The sequence below is a fragment of the Pseudopodoces humilis genome, chromosome 1 (assembly GCF_049639895.1).
Source record: "Pseudopodoces humilis isolate 2021_Gansu_Grassland_sample_001 chromosome 1, ASM4963989v1, whole genome shotgun sequence".
Taxonomy (NCBI): domain Eukaryota; kingdom Metazoa; phylum Chordata; class Aves; order Passeriformes; family Paridae; genus Pseudopodoces; species Pseudopodoces humilis.
The window spans coordinates 134,211,676-134,225,838 of record NC_142200.1 but is presented as its reverse complement, the minus strand read 5'-3'; the positions used below and the strand labels follow the sequence as shown (position 1 = coordinate 134,225,838).

At 36.9% G+C, this 14,163-nt stretch overlaps 1 protein-coding gene across 2 annotated transcripts in view; it reads left to right on the top strand.

Moving 5' to 3' along the window:
• Positions 1-14,163, top strand: part of PIP4K2A (phosphatidylinositol-5-phosphate 4-kinase type 2 alpha) — a 109,321-nt gene that overhangs the window by 61,347 nt on the left and 33,811 nt on the right. The gene's annotated exons all lie outside the window — the stretch shown is intronic.

Genomic DNA, 14,163 nt, shown 5'->3' with positions numbered 1-14,163 from the left:
CACTTTCAAAAGTAAATTACTTTTACAGAACTAAACATAAAGAAAATTTGTCTCGCTATGTGTAAGATGGGAATTATCCCTATTAAAAGTAGAAGTTGCTTCCATTTTAATGTTACGGTTTGTGATTTGAAAAGGGAATCTAATTTGACAAAGGGAGTTTCATTATTTTTTTTTTTCAGATAACCTTTATCTTCAAGGAAGTTTATCCAATTATGATTGGTTAAAATTGTCTTATTGTCTTATACTCAGAATTAAACCTGAAATTGAGAAATTATTTGCAGTGTAGATGTATGGGAAAGCTTATAGAAGAAATATCAAGTTACTTTTTCTGATAGTTTTCCTTATATAGTGATTTTTAGGAAGGGAGTCCTAGTCAACTCTGAACAATGCCATTCTCATTATTGAGCCAGAAAGGATTGGTTTAGATAAATAAACCAAATTACCTTGTTCATTAGTCAGACACATCAGTCACAGTCTCAAAGAACATTCATTTTAAATGCCTTTGTTTTCAGAATGTTCTGCTGATATCCTTGATGAGTTGTTCCAGAGGGCAAATAGTCTTTCCTTATGAGTAAGCACTAAAAAAAAACAAAACCTACCTCATGAAAAAACATTGGTAGTGTATGCTGTAAGTAGTGGGCTACACTAATTTTAATTCTTTACATTGTGTTTTTCATTTTTGTAGTGATTTTGTGGACTGCTTAACACAGACTTAGTTCACATGTGGAATAATTAATATATAGAACTTGTGTTACTGAGATCTCCTTTTGTCTCTGAAGATAGACTTAAATCTCACCAAGGACATGTTTTTTTTCCTACAAGTAATCTTGACTTTGGAGTCAGAGGAATTCCTTAAATTGTATATGGTTCATGCCTTACAGGAAGCCATTTCTAGTAATGGCCATTACGGTTCCTGGAATGAACTCCCTTCCTTCACATGACACAAACCAACTCCCTTTTTTGAGATGTTTTTGGTAGTCTGTCCTGCATCTGTCTATATTTCATAGCTAATTGGGCATCTCCAAGAGACATTTAGTACTGAACTGGGATTGAAGTTTTGTGGAGATACATGCGCAGTTGCTAATGCTGAGTGTGGACTTCTTTGTGATTCATGCTTTATAATGGACAGCAGCATAGAAAATATAGTATGAAATCAGTGAAACCTTGAGTTTCATTCTAAGATTGCCTATACAAATTTGTTATGATAAATAAAGTCTTTAATATAGGTTAAGAAACTTTGTTCTTATATTAAAAAAATTCTAAAACAGTTACTGTATTAAATTAAAAACTGGTCTGGCTGTTTTTACTTAAAAGGAGGAGCACAAGTGATGATCAGTCAGTATGAGTCAAAATTGCATTTGAATGATGGAAAAACTTTAAAACCATTTTAACCACTTATAAAGACTATAAATTATCAAAGGGAAAGAGACCATTGTTTTACTTTGTACTGTTGGATGTTACAAGAAAGTACATATGGATCTCTGATTGAAGATTACTTTAAGTGTCAAAATAATTCCAATAGCTAGAGCATTAAGTAATGACAGATTTTGCCTTGATAGGGTAAATTATGTATTTTTGTTAGTGTTTTCTTGTTTAATTGAAAAAGAATCCTTCTCATATTCACAGAGGAATATTTGAGAGCATTAACTGTTTCTAGTAGAAAAGAAAAAAATTGATTAGAAAACAGATATTATAATACTGTCCCTCAGTAAGCACTAAATTAATTTTAACTTCTGCATTCCCCTTCAGTTTTAGACACTGTAAAGGTTATTCTACAGAAAGATTTCTACCCCCTCTGGCCACCCCCCATACAATTAATGGGATAGCTGTTTTTCTTTAGGGTTTCTCCTCAAGTCAGTTGACATGCTTTGTTATCTTAGAAAATATGAGAGTAGAGTTCTGTTAGAAGAATTGCAGGGTTAGTTTCTGTAAACTGCAAAATGATAAGAGATTAACAAGCAGGCTCACCTAACACCCCCCAACAATCTGCAGAAAAATAGGATCTACTGCTGTTACAAATGCTTCTACTGCTGTTGATCTGGGAAGGCAAACTTTTTTTACTATGCTCCAACACATCTGTTCTTGCTTAAAGTTATTGCTGAATCCTACATCTGGATTCTGCTAGGCAAAAGAGGAAGACTGGGTTCTTGCCCAATAAAGTACAATTGCTCATACCAGAGGGCACCAGTGTCCCAGTGTACCTAATGAGCCTTCTACTGGGGACGAGGGAGAGCACAACTGACTTCCCTTGAAGTTTTAGCACTTGGTGTAATAGGAGACAGGCTCAGATCTGACTTTTCCTGTCTGCAGGAGCAGTTTGTAGAGATTCTCTGTACAGGACAAATAATTCATAAAGAACTTTTAGCAGATGGGTCTGTAAGTTCTTTTTAATTAACCTATGCTTGCAATTTCTCTAAACATTTTTCTGTATAAAAGATTGAAAACTAAAATAATGAGAATTCCTACTTTAATGCAATTTCCCTAATAACAAACCATATGAACTCAGTATCTTTAACTTCTGTTAAGACTGTTCAGGAGACTTTTCAGTATCTCCCAGAGGTTTCTATGCAGAAGGAGTTGTAGTCTGGACTCAAAACAAGACATCAGGAAAACATTGCAAATTCTAGGCTTGTTTTTTAGATGTCAGATATTATATCTTTTAATATAATTTTCTTTTGATTTATGTAAACTTTGTGTCTAAAGTATGTCTCTAAACTTTAGATCAGCAAAATCCTTATCAATCTCTAAATATTTTTGTTCATTTTGCGTGACTTATCCAGTCCTAAGGCATCATTTTAAGAACTTTAAAAAGTACTTTGCAATCCACAATATGTTTGTTCAGACAAACAAATATTAATCAGAGCTCTCAGCTGGTGCATCTGCACTAAAATTCATGCTTTTGTTTCTTGGCCCTTGTTTTGGGAACGAACAAGCCCACCTCTAGAATCAAACTACAGACAGCAAGGTCAGCAACAACCATGTTAGGAGTTGGAGCTTATTCCTAAGACAATCTTTTCAGTTAATTCCAAAAAGTGCTTTAAAAGTCGTCAAAGCAAAAACTGTCTTGTAAAGAAAATTCCAGTGCTGGTCATTTTATTTTAGCATGGTAAGTCTGTCAGTGCATGAAAAGTTCCTGGGCTCATCTGTCAGATGAGATTCCTGTAAGCAGAGTATTCAGTTCATGAATCCCAAATGGACATTGACACCAAGACATTCAGAACTGCTGACATCTTGTTTGACATGAGTATAGGCAGTGGTGGTAGTAAAGTGTTGAACCAGCTGTAGTAACAAAAGCTGTGCTGTTTGTAGTCTTTCCAGCACATAAAAAATGAAGTTTGCAATCTAAATCCAATGTTCTAAGATTTAGTACCTTAAGTGTCAGCCCAAATAATAATTTAGTGATGGTGGGACTTAACCTTAGTACATATGGCAATATAAGAAATCCTAACTTGTGGTTTCTCAGTTTTCCATAGAAAACATTTCATTTACCTTGCTTTTGGTTGTTCCTTGCCTAAACTGAGTATCATTCAAAACCAAGCATTCAAACTGGAAAATAGTAATTTAGCATGTGCTGGCAACATCAAAAGAACAAACTGATAGGTACTCCCCAAGTTCTTACAGACACAGCTGTTGAAAGGAAGGCATCAAGCCAAGCTTTGCCGAGCTAAAGGGAAAAGACTCCCAGAAAAAGAGCCCTAAGTCTTTCCAAAGCAAGTTCATGCCTTAAGCTGACAGCTCCAAATCTCTAGATCTACAGTCTCAATAGGATAACTTGATTTGGGAAAGGCCCTCATGTTTAATTCATTAACTCTTATTCAATGAAGTCAAGGAGCCCATAACCCTTCTCCTGGAAGGATAGCTCAACACAAAAAAAGAAAAAGTTTGTGTTTCTCCTTTCTCTGTCAAAGTTTTTCACATCTTCCACCACAGTAATCACTGCCTGAATACAATTTTTTTTTTATAAATGTTCATAAGTGTTTGGAGTGTGTACATCTACAAGGTCATAGAAGGCACTCTATATTTCTGATGGGTGCAGCACAGGACCAATGGTGTCTTGTTTTCATCTTTTTGAGGTCCCATGACATCCACTGTAGGCCTTTTGAGAGTCATGCTTTTGAGCTGACAAGAAATCATGCAAAATTGTCCATGTACCTGGCAAAGGCAGGGGAGGTTACACCCCTGAATGTGCTTGTAGCACATGTTACTGGTAGGTCAGGTATGCTTTTCTCCATGTCAGACTCCTTATACACCTTCCAGTGTCAGCTCAGTGTTGCCTGGTCTTGCTTCCACAACAGTTTCCAGATAAGCACCTGCTTAATGACAAGAATGCACAGTGTGACCGTACAAAATAGACCCAAAAGTTGTCCCTACCTGCCCCTGTATAACAGTCCAGATATCTCTGGGTTTGGTGCTTCTGTTGTTAAAAAAACACCAGTGCTTTGCCTTTCTTCCCTCTACAAGTCACTGACAAAACACTGTCCTGAAAAATCATCTCAGAAGTGGGCTATTTGTTTCAAATTACAGCAAGTAACCTTGGAGCATCTATGTCAGCTGTATGACGCTGTCTCTCTGATGTCCTTCTTAATCAGTAATCTGGTCTAATTGCAATATCCATGATTCCTGAGGTCTTGTAAAAAAAGAAAAAGGTTGGGGGAAGCTCCAGGTTTGTCTTATTGGGAAGCTGTGCTTGGGCCAGAGAGCAACACTGTGACTTCTGCTGCAGAAGAACAGCCAGACTGTGTGTACATCATCCTCCAACAGCCATGAGCTTTTCCACTGACCTATGATTTCAGTCATCACAGAGCATCATCTGTGCACTTGTTTTTGCCTATTTGTTCATGCAAAGCTTGCCCAGAGGCACTCTTAAATAGTCTGGGATGTGATCTGATTTGTCTTTAGGGTACATTGAGCTTGTGAAGCTCATTTTAGTTTTCCACAGCTTTTGGATGAGATCACAGCACCAGAAACTGTTGTTTGCCTTTGTCCAGACGTTGTGAAATGGGGAAGATTTAAATCAATGAGAAGCTGTTAAGCCAGTCAGTTTGAAAGATTACTGTTCTTCTAAAAGTCTCTATGCTTTACCACCAGAATTTTCCTATTGCCTTTTTTCTCTTAGGAAGAGCTGTAACTCAGTGACAATTTTTATTAGAATCCCTATTTAAATTAGTTACACATAGTATTTGTATTACAACCAACACATAGTTCATGTGTTCAAAGTTTCTAAAATACAATCTTGTCTGCTAAAGTAGCAGTTAGAAAACAATGACATTTACATTAGGCATGTGAGAGATTAGAATGAGCTAATTAAATTGACCTTTAAATCTCTCCACCCTCTTGGAGACTGGGGCTAATCCTTGGCCTCCCACTGTGGAGATAAAAATTCATGCTGTGAACATTTTAAGCAAAGTGGGCAGAGGAAGAAGAGCCTCACCAGCAGTTTGTCTTTGAAGAGGGGGGCAATACTTTGCCAGTTATAAATATAGCTTGCAGTTATGGTGTGAGATGGGGGACAAGTTCTTCCTGTACTTCGGTGGCTTTGTTCCATGTGTTGTCTTCACAAAAATAGTTTCAATTAGATAAAATAGCTCTAAACAAGCTTAACCTATTACTCTAGAAATAATCAAAGCCTCTCTGAAAATTAGCTTAGTTTTGATATCCGTTATTGGTATAACTAACATTGAGTCATATCATTATTGTTATTGAATTACAGTAGGTTATTATTTTTGTTGACCAATGTGCAAGGTAAAAGTAGACTTCCAAAGGATAAAGCATTAGGTAGTGTTTTAACTAGCTTCTATGGTTTCCTGAGGATGCTGCTTACAAAGTATTTGCCTTGATATTTTATGTCTTGGATTTTTAAAATGCTAATTATTGCAGATCTTTATAATAAACCCAAGAATTATATAAATAATGGATAATTAAATTACAGCAGTCAAAATTTAATTGTCAATGAGCAATTGACATTTCATGTAGTGAAATCTTGCAGAGGATGCAAGATCCATTCAAATGTTGAAGCAGAATAAAGTCAAAGATTTTGTACAAAACCCATTTTGATCACCTGGCATTCTGAGCCTGTTCAAATGAGATCCTTTAAATATAGTGAGATTAATACTTACATGATTAAAAAATAAGTGCAGAACTACAGAGGGCTGTGTTCAGGGAGGTGGTAGCTCTGAGAAGGAGCAAGAGGTCAAAGAGGACAAGAATTTAGCACTAGGGGGACCTTCAGACTAGGAGTAACTGCACCCTAGGGTGGATAAATTAGAAGGCATAAAAATAAGATCAGAAAGCATTCTAACTTCTTTTTGACTTCTGTTTATTATATACCTGATGCTAATACTATATATAGTTTCGTTTTGGTGCTAGTAAAAAGTGCTTTAAAAAAGGAAGTTGAAATTTGGATGTAGAAAAAATACTGGAAAAGCGTCAAAGGAATTTAAAGACATGGAGAATGCCATTTGGTTGAGCATGGGAGTCTGACCTGCTGCACTTGCCAAAATTAGAGTTAAGAAGTAAGTAGTATGTGAGTATCTTTGCCAAAAAAGAATACTAGGTATTTCAGGAATAAAACAAATATGAATAACCAGAGAAAGAAATAATTAAAATTCAAAATTAGACTTCCTTTTCCAGCAACACAAATGGCTAAATACTAGAAAAAACTACAGTGGTGAATCTTGGTCTTTTAAAGATAGAAAAAATCATGACTGCCTTTCTGTAACTTATCTGGTCCAAAAGTAGAGATTGCAGTTCATTTTAGGAAGTGCTGGGTGAAATAAAATAGTTTCTGATGGGAAGCAGTTCTGTTGGAATCTAGTTTATGAAATTTTGTTGAAATCTTTAGAAGAAGCTCCCGTGAATGTCAAAGAATTGTATATCGAGTCCTAAAAACATAGAAAAAAACCCTTTTTCCTTACCTGATACATATTTATTGTAGGAAATGAAACTCTGTGCAGATTGCTGATAGTTTAGGAAAGAGGGAGAGAGAGTCTATAGAGAAATTAAAGAACCTTTCAGGTAATTTGCTAAAGAATATGCTGTTCTTGGGTGAAATGGTGACATGTAATTTGGGTGTGCTGATTAACTTTTTTTTCCTCAAGAACTCCCTGGGAAGTTAAGTACTAGTAAATGGTGTAGCTTTTAGTAATTTATATTTAAAAGGATTTTTTGTTTTGTTATTTTTTTTAACATTTATTATTTTATCAGAAATAAATTCTGTGTACTGGACAAATTCTTTGTGATTTGTAGCTTCTCCATACTGAAGATCAAATAAGTGTTTCTAGTTGCCTGTCTGTCAGTGCAGTATGTGGTGATTTTCTTTCTTTTTTTTTTTTCATATTCATTTATGTAAGGGTACTTAAGCTTCTAGCCAGTGACTTGTCAGAGGGAAACTATTTGGGAAAGAGGGGAAGGTATGGTGAAATTTATCTAGTGGATGTATGTGTGAGCTTGGCATGTTAAATGTGTCTTCAGTTGTATAAGTAATTACACAAGTAATTTAGTGTAGTCTTTAAGTGACCTCATGAAAGTATTCACACTTTAAAACTACAAAACCTTTTCTTTCTCTTGAGACCAAAAACCAGCAGGCACAAGATTAAAACTTCACAAATGAGAAGTGAATGGGGAATTGGCAGAACACGCACACTCAGAGCAGGAGACCTGCAATGAGTTGCTAGGTGAAGCTGTTAAGTGGACCAGGGTATGCGTGGCTGACAGATGTTTTAATTGTGCCAGAGATCCAAGGCACACCGTGCAAGAGTTGGAGAAGGCTGGGAAAATCTGAAGAGGACAGGACAGTCTGACCCTTACTTCTTTGAATTTTGAGCTCACTAATGCTATTGTATAAGCAGCTGATTTTTATTAACTTAATGGGGCTAATACCCCCATGTTGTACAGCTAGAGACATGCTCTGCTGGCTCATGGCACGGTAGGGAAGAGCTGTGTTGTAGCAGTAAGTGATGGTACAAGGGCTGTTAGAGCATCAAACTGTGTCTCTTGGAGGGTAAGAGTTGGGCATTTTTTGTCTCCATCAGAAGGATATCCTCCCTGTTCTGGATTTGTGGCTCATAGATCTGTCTGTGCTAAGTGAGGAATGGTTCATTTCCCATCTGTTCTTATTCCACTTAGTCTTCCCCTAATTAAGAAGCAGAGCCAGGGGGAATTCAATCTGGTATTTGCCATGATATCTCTCTCTCTCTGTCTCTCCTTTCTCCCTCCCTCAACCCTGTTGATATTTTCCTTTTGGAAAAGGAAGATGCTTAGGTTTCATTATTTATTTCTGCCATAGTCCACTAGAGATGCCTCACTTAAGGAGATACTGTTGCCAGGGACCCCAATGGGTCTCTCTTAACTGAGTTCACTGCTGGATTCAAGCAGAGGAAAAGCCCTACACTGCTCTCTTTAGACAGGTTCAGTCAGCTTTGCTTCCAAGGAATTTGTACACAATGTCTACAGTGCAACATATCTTTCTTACTTTTTGTACAAATCATCCCTGAAATTTATCTGTGTGTTCTGGCAAAAGCTGTCTGGATTCCAGAAGCTACCATTTATATCTCAAAACTACATTCAACAGTAAGTTAAAAGTCTATACAATGTGACCAATAGCTGTCTGATAACAATGCAGTACAATTCAAGTAAATGCATATTTTTAGTCTGTCTAATGAGCACAACTGCATAACTGGATCTTAAGGCAGACAATAATAAGAAACTTCATTGACTTGAAATTTGCACAAGATAATCCCAGAGTAAGTTAAATTTGTTAACTTATCTGGGCCTATCTAAGGTCTAATTTAAAAGTGAGATTTTATACCACGTGTGGTGTTTCTGATATTTCTTACTAGTTACAGGTTTTCTAATGTCTGTGCTTCAAAACTGCTTAAGTGCTTCTTGGCCATCTTGTGTCTTAACTAACAAAAGGAACATTTTCTAATAGAGAATGTCTTCAATTCCAAAACATATACTATTAACTTGTTAGTATTTGGCACCATGAGATTCCTGAACAGTCTAACAGGTAAGTCAGCTTCACCTACATCAAAACAGAAGAATCATAGTGGATTTTAAAAGCCATATTGTTTCCTCTTTGAAGCCCCTAAAATCTTAATTTTATAATTTCAGTAAAACTGTTTCTTGATCTTACTTGTTAATGATGATATGCCAGTGCAAGACAATTCTTCTCATGTCTCTGCTCAAAGACTCATTGTCAGCACCAGGTAGATGTATTTTACTGAAGACTAATTTCTATCTATGAACAAGTATAACTAGTATAGTTGAGAGACAGGGTATTTTGCAAGGTACCTGGAAACTTTACGTGGGAAGGAATTTGAACTTTTCTCTGTTCACAGAAGTGAGAATTAACCATTACAAATAAAATCATCTACATACAAAACTCGACTATGTATTTATCAACACAAGAAAGTGACAATTACCAATAATCTGCACAATATGATATAACTAGATTTATTTTTTCTTCTTTTTAAACCACATTTACTTAACAAACTTGGGCAAGTATCAAAAGAAAACACAGAAAATAGTAATATTAAGTATCTTACATGGTCCACATGCTTTTCAAGTTCAAAGTAACTACATTCTGTATTTGAAAAGTGCATTATATTGAGAGAGCTATCATAAGAGTGGGGAGTTAGTAAAAATAAAATATCAAAGAGGTTGTTTAATTAGAGGTTGTTTTTTATTTAAACACGTTTAATGTTTAAACATCTGATCTTAATTTATTACTAGAGTCAATGTATTGTAGAGAGGGCACTTGGGTTATCTGTGCATGTATGGAAAGATGCTGCTTAGCATAAAGTTAGTTGGTTTATTCTGACAAATTAATATTCATGTGGTAAAATGATAGCTATGTGCATTCTTAGTAGTTATCTGTATCAAGATTAATAAAATAGCCATCTACTAAAAAATAAATGCATTACTATTTGTAACCCATTAAAACACTAAGAAAAAGTAAAGTGCAGCTAAGTAATTATCCAGAGATATATTATATTCTTTTGTTAGCAAGATTTTTGGTATGATAGTTGTATTTGCAAATTGTTTTTCATTATACTTAGCAATCAGGCAGAATAAATTTTCATTAGGGGAAAAAAGCTACTGCTGGAAAAACAGGGATCAGTTTAGATGAAGGAAACTTAAGGCCATTTCTTCTTGTCCTTTTGCTTGTTACCTGGAAGAAGAGAGTGACCCCCAGCTGGCTGCACATCCTGTCAGGCAGTTATAGAGAGTGATAAGGTCACCCCTGAGCCTCCTTTTCTCCAGGCTAAACATCCCCATCTCCCTCAGCTGCTCCTCCTCAGACTTGTGCTCCAGACCCTTCACCACTTCCACTGCCCTTCTCTGGACTCTCTCCAGTACCTCAATGTCCTTTTGGAATTGAGGGGCCCAGAACTGAACACAGAACTCGAGGTGTGGCCTCACCAGTGCCGAGTACAGGGGGATGGTCACTGCCCTGCTCCTGCTGGCCACACTGTTGCTGATCCAGGCCAGGATGCCATTGGCCTCTTGGCCACCTGGGCACTGCTGGCTGATGTTCAGCTGCTGTTGAGCAGCACCCCCAAGTCCTTTTCCAACTTGCATCTTTGCAGCCACTCTGCCCCAGCCTGTAGCACTGCAGGGGTTGTTGTGAGCCAAGGGCAGGCACGGGGACTTGGCCTTGTTGAACCTCAGACCTCTGGCCTCTGCCCATCAATGCAGCCTGTCCAGATCCCCTGCAGAGCCTTCCTGCCCTCCAGCAGATCAACACTCCCACCCAACTCAGTGTGTCTGCAGACTGACTGAGGGGGCCCTGGATCCCCTCATGTGGATCATTGCTGAAGATATTAAACAGAACTGGTGCCAGCCCTGAGGAGCACCACTGGATGTGATTCCATTCACCAGCACCCTGTGGGCCCAGCCATCCCAACAGTTCTCTACCTGTCCTACAGAGCACCTGGCCAAGCCATGAGCAGCCAGTTTCTGCAGGAGGTGCTGTGGGAAATGGTGTCAGAGGCTTTCCTGAAGTCCAGGTAGGCACATCCAGAGCCTTTCACTCATCCACTAAGTGGGTCAACTTTTCATAGAAGAGGAGATGAGGTCAGTGAAGCAGGACCTGCCTTTCATAAGCCTGTGCTGGCTGGGCCCGATTCCCTGGTTGCCCTGCATATGCTGTGTGATGGCACTCAAGAGGATCTGCTCCATGACCTTCCTTTGCAGAGGTCAGACTGTCATACCTGTAGTTCCCTGGATCTTCCTTCTGGATCTTCTTGTAGATGGGCATCAAATTTTCTGACATCCAGTCAACTAGCATCTCTTTCATACCCAGTACAATCCAGGCCTGTATTTCACTCAAATACGAAAGTCTTTTCATGAAGGATATTAAAGTACACCTTAAGAGTACTTGAAACTTTGAGTTCATGTCCTTCACATTTTCCTTCTCCTCCTTCAGATGTTCAGTGGCTGACTATCCAATACCCTCTTTTGCAGCTTTTTATAGCTAAACAACTTAAGTCTCCTGCCAGGTTAATTGCTTTCAAGGTTCATATTATATGCATTACAGTCTGAAGACTAGAGTTCTGTGGGAAAAATACATTCAGAATACTGTGGTTACTGCTTTATTGCAATAGTTAACCTCAGAATAATGTACTCTTTTCTGCTGGGAACAATAACAAGTAATTACTCAGTAGCCTTTATTATTACTAACTGAATTATAGCCTAATAACTTAGCAGTAGCTTAATTCACTACATACACTAGTGGCTACCCATGCATTTGCTTTTTTTTTTAAATTAAAAATAATTTTTGCACTTTATCATGTTTTCAGTTTGTAATGAAGGCAACTAAAATTTAAAAATTGTAACTCGTATTATCAGCTCTTCGTCTTTAACTATTAAATATAGGCCTGAAACAAAACCAAGTTCTGATGGTAGAACACAAAGGGTTTCTACCACTACCTCCACAATTCAGTTTGAAAATTAATGGAGCACTGGTGTCAAGTGTAGCATTAAGAAAATTTATTCAATTATAATACTTGTTTCCTTGAATAGACTTCAGTATATAAAATCTTTTCAGTGCTGGTAAATTAATTTTAACAGAAAAGATCTGAAAACAGTCAAAGAAAACTGCTGAAATACTTGAATTCTCTACTGTTTTCATTATCATGTGAGGTGATGGTGTATCAGGACTTACATTTGTTAAAACTGACTGTCCAAAAGCCAGTGCAGAGAAGGAGCTGCAGTGTTTGCAGTGGTGTCCTTAAATCTCTCTTCTGATTAGTCTAGAAAAATTGTTGATTTATAAACCTTAGAGAAGAAGCACCCACAACCTTTCTTTCGTTATTGAATGGAGAGGATAATAGAGAAAGATGTCACTTTTTATCATAGACATCAGTAATTATTCTGGTTCATTGTACAAGCCTAGGAATACACAGAAAGAAGTGCAAAAGATTTATTTCTCCTACATGTCATAATTAAGGTTTTCATTCTAATAAGCCCTTGTAGAGCTGTGCTTTTAGGTGATTTACTGTTATTCCTGCTACTCCTGAGTATTTCTGTTGAACTAAGTAACCTTGTGGGAAAATGGCTTTATTTCATGTTAAATTGATTTCAGAAAGCACCCCACAGTTGGGATAAATTAAACAATGCTTGAAGGCCTATTGAAATCAATGGATCTCCAAAATACAGAGACATAATTATATGGGTTCAGGAGTCTTCCTAAACTGGGGGCTACAGTTACCCTGATTTCTTGGTTGAGGTTACTTTATAGTAATTACTGATCTTCTGTCCCAGGTGTTGAATCTGCATGTCCAGCTCCTGCTGAGGTACATAGAGCATGTGAACAGATTTAACAATGGTTAAAACCTCCAAATAAAACATAGGTGCTACAAAAATAAAATTGTGTGGGTTTGATATCTGAGTGTGGTTGATGAAGTGTATTGGTAATTACTCTCTCAAAGCATCATCCTTCTTCTAGTGCCCATCTGTTTTGTGACTTAGTTCATGGTGCCTTATACACCACACATACATTCATTCTGTAACTGTTGGAGCTGAACTTTTGCTGTTTAGGAATCTGCAATGTTTGCATTTATATATGAAATCTGATTAAAATTACCTTTGAAAGTAAAATGGCATTTCACCTAACAGGAGTATATTATGCTGTGTCAATGTGGAAAGAGGGGAGGTATATTTCAATTTAACAAGAGCTGTTTGTGCAATGAGGAAGGATAGCAAGAGTTGGAGTTTTCTGCTATGAGTAGGGATATACCAGATGGTTACTGCAAGTTTGTTTCATAAACATGGAGGTGTTCCAGTAGTCAATAATTAACTTGTTTAACCTTTTCAGAGTATGTACATATTTATGGAAAGACACAAGGGGTCCAAAACATCATTGTTTTCTAATGGCTGTACTACTGATGTTACTATTTTTTTTAAATTTTTTTAGTGAAATTCAAGTATGTAACAATTGGCATAAGTTCTTATTGGTAAAGAAAGATGTTTCCAGGCAAAAAGAAGTTGTTATACTTAGTCTAATTTTTTTGTTTTGTTTTTAAAAATATAAAGAAGTGTAACCTAAATACCTCATTCTCATTCTCTGAAAAAAACAGAGGGCTTCTCTTGCTTCTGTTGAAGCGCTAGTAATTTTAAACTTCACTCTAAAAATAGCCTGTAATCTCTCTTTTAAATGCTATACAGTCATTAACTAATTTTCTTCCCTTGAGAGGGTACAGAGGTAGGCTTATTTTACGAAAGGAGGTATTGTTCAACATTATTTAACTCAAGATATAAAATCATTGGACTAGCTCTGATACTAGAACTCAGAAATGTAACTGTGATCTTGGTTATGTACCACATCACAGTCTCAAGAGCAAATCCTGCTAGTGTTAAAGTGAAACTGTAACGATGGATGAATCCTCTGTTTATAATTGTTGTGGTGTAATGCAGTGTTCCTTCTGGATTTTTAATTATTGTATGTTTTCTTCCCAAAAGCTGATAATATGTATGTATCAGTGTCCAATAAAATCTCATTAAATGCTGAGGATGAGTTTTGAACCACTAATGAGCAATATCTTCCTCCTCAAACTTGCTTTTCCTCTCAGAGTATTTTTGAAGTGTTTTCTCAAGATAATGTGGTCTGTGAATATGTACTTTGCAGAATTCAGCTTGGTGCAGATGTATTGAAAAATATTT